Below are 15,564 nucleotides of genomic sequence, written 5' to 3' on the forward strand. Positions count from 1 at the left end.
TTGCTAGAATTGAACCTCTGCTTTAGCCATTTCTCCAAAACACGAATCCTCCACTGGCATCGGATCCATCAACTACATCTGTGACACAATTTACAGCTGTCTGATATTTGTAATATTGGTGTCAGATCTGGATCTCAGAATTAGGGAGGTGGTTCAAGGAACTATACACCCGATCTTCCACTGTTGAAATCAATGAAAGATTTCCCATTAAGTTAGTGGGTGCAGGATCAAGCTTGTATAGAACTGCTCAAGTGGCATAGGAAAATTGCTGGGAGCAACTTCATCAGACTAATGAAATATGCCTGGAAACTAGTAGGTGATGTGAACATGGACGTTAGAGCTCCATGAACACATTCACAGTAGATAAACTGAAAGATATTCATGTCATTTACTCATTTCTGATTGAAGTATGGAGTAATCAGCATTGCAAAGTTATGAACTCAGAGAATGTGAGCTTCTTTGACAACTTCAGAGAAACTAAACTTAAATATGGCCATCTTGACTGCTTTATCCTTCCATTCACAATTTGCTCCATCACATGTTCCTTTGAGATATGGCTATGATCATCAATGGGTAGTTGACTGAATAATTTCCACTGGGAGAAAATTAAGTTAAAGGACAAACTTGTAGAGGGAGTGATGAAATGATTCAGGCTTAAAACAAAGCAATAGCTGGGTCCAATTCAGCAAACATGTAATCACATGCTTAACTTCAAGTGTATGCTTAAATCTCATCCATGTCAATGGGATTTAAGCATGTGCTAAAATCTGATGGATACAGATGGACTGTGGAATAGAGATGGACTGCTAAATCAGTACTTGAGTTAAAAACTGTGCTATGGCTTCAGAAGGTGTTTAACTGTGGTTATCAACCATTTCATGAAGAGAACATTTTGTGTATATGAAATCCAGCTGTTAATGCATTTTTCAAGAGAAATAAAAGGGTACCATATTGCTTTGGGGGAAATGAAAAAGAATCTGGAACTGTTGTGAACTATCAAAACAACTAGCTGAAAGGGTTTTCATTAACTGGTAATTTTGAAATGAACTCACTAAATTCACATGGTACTTCTGCAATATTTATTCCTCTTAAATTACCAAACTTCACAATATTTGTCACTCAGTATTTTTTTTTCAGTGCATTCCCTTGGAAATAAGTTACCAAAGTCTCCCGCCATACACACACATTATTCAACCAGCCCTATAAATGGTCAAACAATATTTGTTGGATAAACTTTTTTTTTTATTATTACAATCTGCAAATAATGTATTCGTACTATTCTAGCTGGTCAGACTATAATACCAAGTCTTACCCTCAAAAATTCAGGGAAAGGATATTAGAGAGAAATTTCTCCTTTTATGCCTGATTGTTTTTCAGCTTCAACCTAGGAAACTTTCCCTTAAATACACTTTATCAGCGTTGCCAAATCTCATGCTTCTTATCCACAAATGTTGTGATATTTGGTGTTTCTCTTAAAGCCTTATTGCCTGGAACCATGTTATTTCATTAGAAGAGCTTTCAAACTAAAAAATGTGGCTAGTGTCCCCTAAAGGCTCAAAAACCAGAATATAAACACTGCTCTAAAGCCAAAATGCTTCTGAAATAAATGTAGTCCAACTTTACTAATTCTGGGTCACTGAGAATGAAAATGATGCTTAAAATTGTTGATTGGCTCTAGTTTTCAAGATATGCTATTGGCTCAGTATATCCGACCCTTGACTTGGCAATGGCGGAGGATAAGTGAGTTATAAAGGGAAGGGATCTCAATTTAAACCAGAAATGACTAAAATACATCTTTGACTGGATCTATGAATAAATCTATGACTGGGTTTGGACAGTACTTGCTTTTGAGGCAAAACAATGAATGATACAATCTGAAGCTGGTATTGTGTCATACATGATATGAATTGCATCATGTTATTCCTAGAAGTCATGGATGATGCAATCATAAGGAAGCTTACATCAGTCTGCTGAACAAATTGCCCTATATCAGCTCTAAAAATCATACAGTGTCGTGCTCTCTTCTTTGTCAGTGTTTGATTTTGCAAAGGGACACATTTCTGTTTAGCCAAAGTGAGCAGAGATGCCTTGTACTTTTGTGAACAGTGCAGATAACTTCTGCTATGTTTGTGATGAAGTGACTTTTGCATCACAAAAGTGCAGTATAACCACTATGGTTAAGAAAGCCTATCACCTTTCTTTTGGCTGCAAAATTGGAGATCAGGACAAGAGGTGGGCCCCACACATCTGCTGCAACACTTGTGCAACAAATCTTTGCCAGTGATTGAACAGGAAAAGGAAATCTATGCCTTTTGCAGTCAGTGCCAATGATTTGGAGAGAGCCAACAGATCATACCAGCAAATGTTACTTCTGCATGGTGCCTCCAGTTGGGAAAGGTGTGTCAAAGAAGAAAAAGTGGACTGTGCATTATCCAAACATTCCGTCAGCTATACGCCCAGTACCCCACGGAGAAGGACTGCTGGTTCCTGATGCACCAGAATCATTCTCACTTGAGTCAGACGAGGAAGAGGAAGAGGATGAAACTTCTGGTCCTGAACTATCAATGTCACAGGACCCACATTTTCTCCCATCCTCCTCCGAACCACACCTCATAACACAAGGTGAACTGAATGACCTTGTAAGGGATTTGGAACTACCCAAGAGTAAGGCAGAGCTATTGGGCTCCAGACTACAGCAGTGGAATCTACTGGCAGGCTATCAGGGCAAATGGAGCCCATCAATGCTTGCAGACTATTGCTGGACAGTGACAAGAGATGCTCCATTTAATGAATACAAGAGACAAGCCAAGAAGCGCCGAGTAGATACCGAATAGGACTAAACTATGTACATAATAGTTTTTTGCCTTTTGTGTCATAATACATTTTATTTATATAACCCTTTTGCTGATTTTTAAAGTGTTACGTAAACAGGACAGGTGAAATATTATCATGTAAAGCAATCATAAACATATGAAAAGACCTAGGTTTACAATTTATGATTAAAACTCTACTATCTACACAATATACATAGACATAAAATGTAGAAACTTAAATATCTTAGAAACAGTAGCCAATCAGATGTTTTAATTGTCATATTTGAATTCAGCACATCAAAATACATAATGAATATCACATTTTATCTCTGAAGCAGACGACTTCTCAAAAATTGTAGACCAGTGAAATTTAACAAAATCTTTAAAAAATATGATTTTTAAAACAAACTCATTAGGGTTTTTTGGGGGGAGATGAGGGGAGAAGGGGAGGATAACGCATGGTTTCTGAACTCTTGTTTTGGCAGTATTGTGACTTGTTCCTAAAAAATTACCGTACTTGAAATAGAGCTTAGCATGTTTTTCCAAGAGATGAAAAAAGGTATGGTATGTGAGATGCTGGAAGCTTTTACTAGATGTCTTGCAGAATTTTATGGATTTCTATCACCTTATATCAGTGATTTACAATGCCCTTTGTGGACTCTAGGACACCCATCCCTGCTAGGATGCCCATTCCTGCAAGTTGAATTCATTTGCCACACTCTTCAGCTGACTGCACCGTGTATCTTTCTACTTGGAGTCATGTTGTGAGAAAGGTACAATGAAAGAACAGAATTAATCAAACTGAGAGATCTCTCTTCTAAGGGAAAATGGAAACATGCTTTGCACCAAATGGTTTATATATAGATATACCTATCTCATAGAACTGGAAAGGACCTTGAAGGTCTTTGAGTCTAGTCCCTTGCCTTCACAGCAGGACCAAGTAGTGTCCCTGACAGATTTTTGCCTCAGATCTCTAAATGGCTCCCTCAAGGATTAAACTCATAATGCTGGGTTTAGCAGGCCAGTGCTCAAACCTTCCCCCACAGGATGCCTACATGTGCGACATATGATGGAGTCAATGGGAGACACATGCATACACCTGAAAACAAAGTTGGCTGTCAAGAGAGACTAACTCAACAATTACAGATTAGCTCAGAGGAATTTAAGGATAGCTAATGTGGAGGTAGTTCTTTCTATAACTCAGCCTAATTAAAATATCAAGCAGCAATTGTATATTTGTAAAGCCTTTATTCAGTGTTTTTAATTCATCTCTTTGATTTAAGTCTGATATATGCTGCTTTGCTGGAAGTGGTTTCCTTAGTATTAGGACCATACAACAAAATCACCTCACATACGCAAATTTAATATAACACTTATAAGCTTGTTAAGGCAAGATTAACTTTATCATCAATAGGACCTTGGTGTCCTATCCAAACATATAAAGAAAACCACTGCCCCAAAGAGCCTACAGATTCACTAGATAATACAAAGAGTGAGAGGGCGAAAAAGGCACAAAGTGAAATCACTAAGCAGGTCAGTGGCAAAGCCAGAAATAGAATTAAGTCTCTTGTTTCCCAATCCAGTGTCTTATCCGCTTGACTACACAGGAAACAGAGCTGTAAACAGGGGAGTTTCAGAAGGAGTTTACAGGAGGAGGTTGCAGGGGAGACTAGGACAGAGGAACTGACAGGCTAGGTAAGGGAGTGCGTGGTGGTCTGGTGCCTGCTGGGGGTTTGTGTTGTGTTGTGTTCCGTGGACTACCTGGCTTTAAGTGGGAAGGCTATGACTGATACAGAGGTAGCAGTGAAAGACACAATGAGGATGACTGGATGTGGAAGCTGCGGCATGTACATGATCCTGGAGGGGGTACCTGAAAAGAGTTTTGTCTGCATGAAATGCCGCCTGATAGAGCTGATGGAAGAAAAGATCCGAGGACTGGAGATGCAGGTGGAAACTCTGGTTGAGTTTAGAAGGGGGTTCAAGCAGATGATGGAGCACAGACATGAGAGGGCTGAAGGGATAAGCTCAGACGTGCAGATGGAAGCAGGACAAAATAATTCAGAGGATAGACTGCTGGGTGAGGAAAGTGGACGGTGGAAGCATGTGACTAAGAGAACCAGGCAGAGGAAAAGATGGGCCAGTGAAGGAGAAATAGAACTCAGGAAGAGGTTTGCAGAGTTGGAAAATGAAGAAGGGGCACAGCAGGTGGTCGCTGAAGGAGAGAGGGCAAGGAAAAAGAGAAGACCTGATAGTCCTACAAGAGGAGGGGAGGAGTCAATGGAGGCAACACCAAATATAAGCCCCAGGAGGATTGCAAGGGTGAATAGGACTCGAGAGGACTTGCAGCCAGTGGATGCAGGGGATAGACCGGAGAATCACACTGTCACCAGGAAAAGGCAGGTCTACGTGATTGGAGACTCCTTACTGAGAAGAATAGACAGGCCTGTAACTAGAGCTGATCGGGAGAACAGAAGGGTGTGCTGTCTGCCGGGTGCTAAGATACAGGATGTGGACCTGAGGCTGAAAAGGATCCTGGCGGGAGCGGGAAAGAATCCGTTGATTGTCCTTCATGTGGGAACGAATGATACGGCTAGATACTCTCTGGAATATATCAAGGGAGACTATGCCAGACGGGGGAAAATGCTAAAGGAAATTGAGGCTCAGGTGATCTTCAGTGGGATTCTGCCGGTTCCTAGAGAAGGGCAACAAAGGTGTAACAAGATTATGATGATCAACAGATGGCTCAGGCAGCGGTGCTATAAGGAAGGCTTTGGGATGTACGGCCATTGGGAAGCATTTACGGACAGAAGACTGTTCGCTCGGGATGGACTTCACTTGAGTAAGGAGGGAAATAGACTTCTAGGATGGAGGCTCGCCGAACTGATTAAGAGAGCTATAAACTAGGAATTTGGGGGAGATGGTTGAGAGATGTCCAGGAGATCTCCACACCGGAATTTAACCTTAAGAGAGAAGCAAACAAAGTAGGAGGGGATACAGTCGTGGACAGAAGAATTGGCATAAGGAGGAAGGGTAGTGTAGATAGCAGACTAACAGGTGGGTAGAATGTCTGTGCCTAACAGGGTAAAGAATGTCAGTGAAGCCAAATGGCAAAAATTAAGATGTCTGTACACTAATTCAAGGAGCCTAGGGAACAAAATGGAGGAACTAGAGCTACTGGTGCAGGAAGTGAAACTGGATATTATAGGGATAACAGAAACATGGTGGAATAGTAGTCATGACTGGAGTACAGGTATTGAAGGCTATGTGCTGTTTAGGAAAGACAGAAATAAAGGCAAAGGTGGTGGAGTAGCATTGTACATCAATGAGGAGGTTAACTGTAAAGAAATAAGAAGTGATGGAATGGACAAGACAGAGTCTGTCTGGGCAAAAATCACACTGGGAAAGAAAGCTACTAGAGCCTCCCCTGAGATAGTGCTTGGGGTGTGCTACAGACCGCCGGGATCTGATTTGGATATGGATAGAGACCTCTTTAATGTTTTTAATGAAGTAAACACTAATGGGAAATGTGTGATCATGGGAGACTTTAACTTCCCAGATAGAAACTGGAAGACAAGTGCTAGCAAGAATAATAGGGCTCAGATTTTTCTGGATGTGATAGCAGATGGATTTCTTCATCAAGTAGTTGAAGAACCAACAAGAGGGGATGCCATTTTAGATTTGGTTTTGGTGAGTAGTGAGGACCTCATAGAAGAAATAGTTGTAGGGGACAACCTTGGTTTGAGTGATCATGTTCAAACTAGATGGAAGGATAAACAAAAATAGATCTGGGACTAGGGTTTTTGACTTCTCGAGAGCTAATTTTAAAAAATTAAGGAAATTAGCTATGGAAGTGGATTGGACTGAAGAACTTGTGGATCTAAATGTGGAAGAGGCCTGGAATTACTTTAAGTCGCAGCTGCAGAAACTATCGGAAGCCTGCATCTCAAGAAAGGGGAAAAAAACCACAGGCAGGAGTTGTAGACCAAGCTGGATGAGCAAACATCTCAGAGAGGTGATTAAGAAAAAGCAGAACGCCTACAAGGAGCGGAAGAAGGGTGGGATTCGCTAGGAAAGCTACCTTAGTGAGGTCAGAACTTGTAGGGATAAAGTGAGAAAGGCTAAAAGCCAAGTAGAGTTGGACCTTGCAAAAGGAATTAAAACCAATAGTAAAAGGTTCTATAGCCATATAGATAAGAAGAAAACAAAGAAAGAAGAAGTGGGACCGCTAAACACTGAGGATGGAAAGGAGGCTAAGGATAACCTAGGCATGGCCCAATATCTAAATAAGTACTTTGCCTCAGTCTTTAATAAGGCTAATGAGGAGCTTAGGGATAATGGAAGGATGACAAACAGGAATGAGGATATGGAGGTGGATATTACCACATCTGAGGTAGAAGCCAAACTTGAACAGCTTAATGGGACTAAATCGGAGGGCCCAGACAATCTTCATCCAAGAATATTAAAGGAACTGGCGCATGAAATTGCAAGCCCATTAGCGAGAATTTTTAATGAATTGGTAAACTCAGGGATTGTACCGCATGACTGGAGAATTGCTAACATAGTTCCTATCTTTAAGAAAGGGAAAAAAAGTGATCCGAGTAACTATAGGCCTGTTAGTTTGACATCTGTAGTATATAAGGTCTTGGAAAAAATTTTGAAGGAGAAAGTAGTTAAGGACATTGAGGTCAATGGTAATTGGGACAAATTACAACATGGTTTTACTAAAGATAGATCATGCCAAACCAACCTGATCTCCTTCTTTGAGAAGGTGACAGATTATTTAGACAAAGGAAATGCAGTAGACCTAATTTACCTCGATTTCAGTAAGGCATTTGATACGGTTCCACATGGGGAATTATTAATCAAATTGGAAAAGATGGGGATCAATATGAAAATTGAAAGGTGGATAAGGAACTGGTTAAAGGGGATACTACAACGGGTCGTAATGAAGGGTGAACTATCAGGCTGCCAGGAGGTTACTAGTGGAGTTCCTCAAGGATCGGTGTTGGGACCAATCTTATTTAACCTTTTTATTACTGACCTTGGCACAAAAAGTGGGAATGTGCTAATAAAGTTTGCGGATGACACAAAACTGGGGGTATTGCTAACACGGAGAAGGACCGGGATATCATACAGGAAGATCTGGATGACCTTGTAAACTGGAGTAATAGTAATAGGATGAAATATAATAGTGAAAAGTGCAAGGTTATGCACTTAGGGATTAATAATAAGAATTTTAGATATACACTGGGGACACATCAGTTGGAAGCAACAGAGGAGGAGAGGGATCTTGGAGTATTGGTTGATCACAGGATGACTATGAGCCGCCAATGTGATATGGCCGTTAAAAAAGCTAATGTGGTTTTAGGATGCATCAGGCTAGGTATTTCCAGGAAAGATAAGGAGGTGTTAGTACTGTTATACAAGGCAATGGTGAGACCTCACCTGGAATACTGTGTGCAGTTCTGGTCTCCCATGTTTAAGAAGGATGAATTCAAACTGGAACAGGTTCAGAGACGGGCTACTAGGATGATCCGAGGAATGGAAAACTTGTCATATGAAAGGAGACTCAAAGAGCTTGGCTTGTTTAGTCTAGCCAAAAGAAGGCTGAGGGGGGATATGCTTGTTCTTTATAAATATATCAGAGGGATTAATATTAGGGAGGGAGAGGAATTATTTAAGCTTAGTACCAATGTAGACACAAGAACAAATGGGTATAAATTGGACATTAGGAAGTTTAGACTTGAAATTAGACGAAGGTTTCTAACCATTAGAGGAGTGAAGTTCTGGAACAGCCTTCCAAGGGGAGTAGTGGGGGCAAAAGACATATCTGGCTTTAAGACTAAGCTTGATAAGTTTATGGAAGGGATGGTATGATGAGATAGCTTAATTTTGGCAATTGATCTTTGATTACCAGCAAATAAGTATGCCCAGTGTTCGGTGATGGGATGTTGGATGGGATGGGATCTGAGTTACTGCAGAGAATTCTTTCCTGAGTGCTGGCTGGTGAGTCTTGCCCACATGCTCATGGTGTAGCTGATCGCCATATTTGGGGTCAGGAAGGAATTTTCCTCCGGCACAGATTGGCAGAGGCCCTGGAGGTTTTTCGCCTTCCTCTGCAGCGTGGGGCATGGGTCACTTGCTGGTGGATTCTCTGCAGCTTGAGGTCTTCAAACCACAATTTGAAGACTTCAGTAACTCGGACATAGGTTAGGGGTTTGTTATAGAAGTGGATGGGTAGGGTTCTGTGGCCTGCTTTGTGCAGGAGGTCAGACTAGATGATCACATTGTTCCCTTCTGACCCTAAAGTTTATGAATCTATGAATCTATTATTGACAGAGGTGTAGATTAAGATTAACAGTTGAGTTACTGAAATCTGGACAGTTACTCCAGATTTACATCAGTGACAATGAAAGCAGAATTTGGAGCTAAAGATTCCATACAGCTTTCCTAGTGAACTTTAAATCAGGGAACATATGTGGGTCATTTAATTTCTAAAACAACACACAAACACATTTGTTGTTCTGGCATGGAAATTACATTATGTCAGGGGAGTGTTGATCTGTTTGTACTGCCAATGAGTTCTCTTTATGAGGTCTATCTTGGTACTAGAGTATTTTATTAGTCAGAATGCATATTAGCACCAGATGGTATTTTACTATTGCTGTCTTCCTGGGTAAAAGAACTAGTGCACTTTGTTTAAGTGTGTGTGTGTGTGTGTGTGTGTGTATGTGTGTGTTCCTGTTTGAAAGGAGGAGAATCAGGTGATGAAACTGACATTGTATCACAATAGCATTACAATAGAATTAAGATTATCTGAAAGTCGTAAGAGACACCTGAAACCTTTGACTAATTGGAGGAACTCATGCACAACTCTGCTCTCTTCTGCTGGCGAATTCCCTTGCACAACACTCTTCTCCTCAGATCTCAGTGAAGACTACAGTAAACCCTAGGAAACTAACCTTTGAAGAACAAAATTACAGTTAACTGAGATTTTGCTGTGTTTACAGTATAAGTCTACATACTGTGATATCTAATAATCTAAAATACCTACATAATATGAAAATACAGCCACATCCATTCCTACAATATGTACAGCACAGACAACTAAGGATAAAATTATTGTACAAGTCTTATTAAATGATTAAATAAACAAATAAATTCACAATCAGAAAGTTACTTTCCTTGCCTCAGCTATGTAAAATACATCCCACAACTGTTCTCATCTCAGCCAGCTACTAGGCACAGTTTTCTAAAACACAGGCTATTTTAAAAGTTATTACATACTTGACTGTTTTCTTTTGCCTGGAGCTGAATGCTTTATAGTTTTGCAAGGGTAGCACATCATATTAATTCATTTCTTCTCCTTTCCTCACAGGTAGAAACAAATATCTTCTCATCTCTTGTCTCATTATCCTCTTCTTGACTTCATACAGGCAGGTCATAACACAACATTTCACACCATTAGAATCATATTAAAAAAATCTTGCATTTGAAAGATATATTTCTGAACCTTTGACAGATCTAGTGGCGCCCTTTAGCTAGCCTGAGGAATTGTTATAATTCACATATTGTTCTCCAGGGTACACAGTCTATCAGATAAAATAGTGCCCTTTGAAAACATGAGTGGCGAGATGCATGAAGACAAAGAAGCAGACAAGCTGAAGTTACAACAGTATATTAATGCGAAATGTAATGAAAGGGAAGATGGCTTTATCTGGGAAGAATGCCACATTATTTTTCACATGTAGTTTACCACCTTGCCCTTCAGATGACATCAAGCAGGTGGAGCTAAGTTTCACATCCAAAAGAGAGCCATTGGAGTTCTCTTCACTGATAATTTTGTTTTGTTTTGTTTTGCCCTTGATGCCCACTTTGACTGACTACACAATGGAGTCTACCCTTCCTACTTCCCCTCATGTCCTGACAGCAAAGTTTCATCCCCTGTTGTTTCTACTCACCTCATGTATATTCTATATGTCGAATAGGAATAGTCTGCGGTTGTGGACTGCTTCATGTTCAAACTGGATGCCTTGGCCAGTTACTTTTCAAATGAAAGATGAGCTTTGGAAAGCCCAGGCCTATAAGACTAAGATAACTCCAGCCCTCCAAGCATCTTTCTCGACACTAGTCCTGCCCTTTCCCTGAGGCCCCGACCCTGCCTCATCCCACCCCTTCCCTGAGGTGATGCCTCCCGCTCACTACATTTCCCCTCCCTTGGTGGGTCACTCTCCCCAACTCTCACTCACTTTCACTGGGCTGGGGCAGGGGATTCGCATACAGGAAGGAGTGAGGGCTCTAACCGGGGATTCAGTCTTTGGGGTGGGGCCAGAAATGAGAGGTTTGGGGTGTGGGAGAGGGCTCCAGGCTGGGGAGTCGGGCTGAGGGATTCAGAGTGTAAGAGGGGATTGCGGATTGAAGCAGGGAGTTGGGGTATGGGAGGGGGTACAGACTATGAATTCAGGGTACAGGCTCTGCAGTGGGGCTGTGGGTGAGGGGTTCTGGGTGCAGGAGTGGGCTGCAGGCTGGGGAGTAGGGCTGAGAAATTCAGAGTGTGGGAAGGAGATACAGGTTGGGATGAAGAAGGGGTACTGGCTCTGGTCTGGTGGGTCAGGATCTGAGGCGGGGCTGGGGCTGACAGGGTTGGGGTGCAAGAGGGGGCTCCAGGTTTTGGAAGTGCTCAGAGCTGAGGCAGGGGGTTGAGTATCGGGACTGGGGAGCGGGCTTACCTCAGGCGGCTCCTGGTCAGCAGCGCAGCGGGCCTAAGACAGACTCCCTGCCTGTCCTGGCTCTGTGCTGTTCCCTAGAAGTGGCTAGCAGGTTTGGCTCCTAAGCAGGAGGGACAGGAGGTTCTGCGTGCTGCTCTAGTCCACAGGCACTGCTCCCCAGCTCCCATTGGCCATGATTCCCAGCCAATGGGAATGCGGAGCTGGTGCTTGGGGCAGGGGCAGGGGCAGGGGCAGGGTACAGGGCCCCGTTGCTCCCCTGCCTAGGAGATGGACCTGCTGGCCACTTCCAAAGTGCAGAACAGTACCAGGACAGGTAGGGACTAGTCTGCCTTAACCCTGCAGCGCTGCCGACTGGATTTTTAATGGCCTGGTCGGCAGTGCTGACCAGAGCCACCAGGGTCCCCTTTCTATCTGATGTTCCAGTCAAAAACCAGATGCCTGGTAACCCTACTGGGTCTTCTTGTCACAAAGCTGGAATGTTTGGCCATAGACCAACTACCTGGTAATTGGGACCCTTTTGGGGAATTTCAGTTGAATATAGCCTGGTTCTTTCCAAACTGTAAGAAAGTGTCTGTCATTGTGACACACTGTTTTATCACCAGCATCCATGAAGATTGTGCTGCAGCTGGCAGAAGAAGGCAAGCCCTGTCAAAACTTATCAACTTCCTCATCTTAGAGAACACAGACATTGTGGAGACATCATGGACATCCAAAGGCAATGGGAATGTAACTAATCTGTGCTCAGGATGGTTACATCCTAGCACCTTCGTTTTCAAGGAAGATGATCATGCTGCAGACGATTTCAGACACACAAAATACACTCCACTATCTATACTAAAATGGGTTTTGGAGGGGCAGTAGCTTCTGCAGCATTTAGCAGCTGAGATGGCATTACTAGATGTCCTAGCTGCAGCTCATACACCCAGGGAAAACATTACAAATGCGGACAATTATAACTAGGCAATTGCATGAATTAGTCACTACAACGTATGAATGCCCATGTAAGAAATACAGTGTGGTTAAAAAAAAAAGACAGATTGATTTTGTGTACAGAATGCAGTCCCTCTCCTGTCTACACAGAATATTTGGAGATCTTCTGTTGTTAAACACCACAATGTAGATTATTTACATTGCTTTTCCTTCCACCTTACTAAGCCATAGATCTTATTCATTTACAACATCAGTTTCGCCTCCTCCCAGGAGAGGGAAGAGATCTTTCCATCCAGAAGTTGTTCTTGGTTCTGGTTCCACTAGCCTACTTCTCTCCCTTTTTGCACTCCCTTCTTGTTCCACCTTCAGACTTCTAAATTAGTGGGCTAATTAGCCCTTTAGTCTTCTCCAGCTCTTCTAATCTTCTAATTAGACACAGTCAGGTACACCCCAGGGGTGATTAGTGATCAGAGTGCTGGCTTAGCTGTTGATTCCCGATACTCTGTTACACCTGGATTTCAAGAAAAGGCCATTTCTTTTTATTATTTGTTATAATAAAGATGCTCCTAGGTTTTTTTGTTTGTTTGTTTACATAGATGAATCTTTAGTCTTCTCCACATAAAGGTGTGTTAAGGAATAAAACATCAAACATGTCCAGTAAAGAAGAAATATCCGGCTGAGATAAGTGAAGGGAATTCATGACAGAATAAATGCCGATCTGTATTCTAGCTTGAAAAAATTAAATAGACAGGGTGGATCTGCCTTTTGGGTATGAAATTCGCTCACCCCACTAATATAGAACACAAACACCAAGAATAAATCACTCTGAAAAACTAGAGCACACAGGAGGTTCAAAGTGAGTCTTGACTGATAAACCTGAAAGACAAAAATAGAAAAAAGAAAATTTGTCAGATATCAAAAGAAACATAGACACAATAGTAACTTAAGGCTGCCTGAGGCATCTTGGTATCAGTGTTATAGCTGCTTGGAAATATGACAGATAAATAGGCAGACAAAGAGACAGAAAAATGATTGATAAATAAATACCAAAAGCCTTATGCAGCATAAAATTAGCTTACTATATAAAAAGGAATATTGCCACATTTCCTACTGATGACAGTTGCCCCTATCCTCTTTCTACAGCATTCAGTAACTCTATTTTTAACCCTGTATAAATCAGGAAAATGCAACTATTAACTGAAATAATAATAATAATAATTAATAATTAATACAAAGTTCTGCAGCCCACTATAGCCTGTAAGAGAATAATTATCATTCTAATTGATATATATCTTTCTGAAAAATGATTCCAGTATCGTTACATGGGAAGATGCTGGCCTTCAGCATTTGGTCACATAAATATTACATTCATCTGTATCTCAGACTCTGCTCCCAAATCACATATAGATCATATTACAGCCCATACAAATTAAACAAAACATGGAACACAATATCAAGCCAGTGATGGAGAAGTTGTCATTCAACTGGATTTTTTTCATACCCTAAAATTACTCTTAAAAATAGAGAGGAGTTATGTATGAGATACTATCAGATAAAATGCATTGTTCCAAGATAGTGGAGTAGCAGTTAGCTCTATCATTTATGTATGTTTTAATAAGGTTGGATTAATAATAAGCAGCTTAAAAGTCATTGCTGCCTGCTCAGTTGTTCACAGCAGTACAATGATATAGAGTAGATCTTCTCTCCTTGACAAAATGGAATAATAAAGTCTGAGCTATTCAAGCCAGGGAAAAAATGACAGACTCTAAGACTTGTATACCAATTATTGACCCACATGGCTACCTTTCACTGAATATTCAGAAGCTGTTCCTGAACTAACAACCCAAATAAATTGACTAGTGTTTCACCATATTCCTCCTGAGCTCATGAAGTATGTAACCACAGAACTGTGATGGCCTTAATGTATATGTTCTGCACCTTTTGAATCCTGTAAATGCTGGTTGTTTGCTGAGACCAGCCATTTTCTTTTCAGAATTTAAACAGCTAGTTTACAGAGGAGATGCATACATCGTGCTCTTTCACCGAGGCATTTATTGTTGGAGCATCTCCTCCTCCCCCCATTAATTTAAGATAAATCTTCTTACTGAAAATATACTTTCTTGGCTTTGTGTATAGGAAAAGTATTAATGGTACAAGACTTTCTTACAAAATATTATAGCAAATTTATATATATATATATATCCATTATTCTTCCTGCCTTTTGTATATTTCCTAGTCTCTGTTGGTGGATTGGTCTGAAATGGCCTATTGCTTTTCCTCTTCCAATAAAGTCCATCTTTATCTCTGTCTAACCATAGATTAAGAGCTCCTTGGAATAAGGATAGTCCCATCTTGAATATTTCAAAAGCAGCTAACACATATAACTATAAATACATATTTGATAATATTTATCATTGTGTTTTTACTGGTATGCATTGGGACACACAGCAAAATTATCCACTAAAAAATCAGCCAAAGCTCAGATGAAGAAATATAGTTTTAATTAATTTAAATTTGGGTTAAAACTGTAAAGTTCTTCAGATTTCTTGGCTGATTTTTGTGACGGATGCTGCAGCAGTTACCAGGAGAAGCTCCTCTGTCAGACGGAGTGGAAAGAAGAGGAGCTCCTAAATTTTACTTTTACATTACAAAGAGAGTTAAAAAGATAAGATAGTAGATAGGTTCCTGAGAGGAAGGGCAGTTTAAAATTATTTATCTTTTTTCTTCCTGACTCACAACTTACCCTTGCCCACAGGTTGCCTGATCACAGTGTTATGAAATCCCATTATTTTAGTGCGTGTCTTGCAATATTTGATGTTGTTCTAAAAGCGGCAGCTCCTGAAGGAATCTGATTGCAGGAGAATCTTTCTTACATTTTTTAAAGTACGTTTCTAGGCCTTGTGGTTGCAGAGAAAAGCCTGAAAACAAGAACCAAATATCCCCTAAAGACTTAAAAATCAGACAAATAAGAAAGAGCCCCAAATTTATTATTTTTAAAAAATCTAAATGTTTTTAAGCCAATTATGCTTTTTTTTGGTGCCTGAGCTTGGCAATAGTGGGAGACAAACAGTTCCCATGCAGATAAAAAATGG

Source organism: Gopherus flavomarginatus, chromosome 2 (genome assembly GCF_025201925.1).
Source record: "Gopherus flavomarginatus isolate rGopFla2 chromosome 2, rGopFla2.mat.asm, whole genome shotgun sequence".
Taxonomy (NCBI): Eukaryota; Metazoa; Chordata; order Testudines; family Testudinidae; genus Gopherus; species Gopherus flavomarginatus.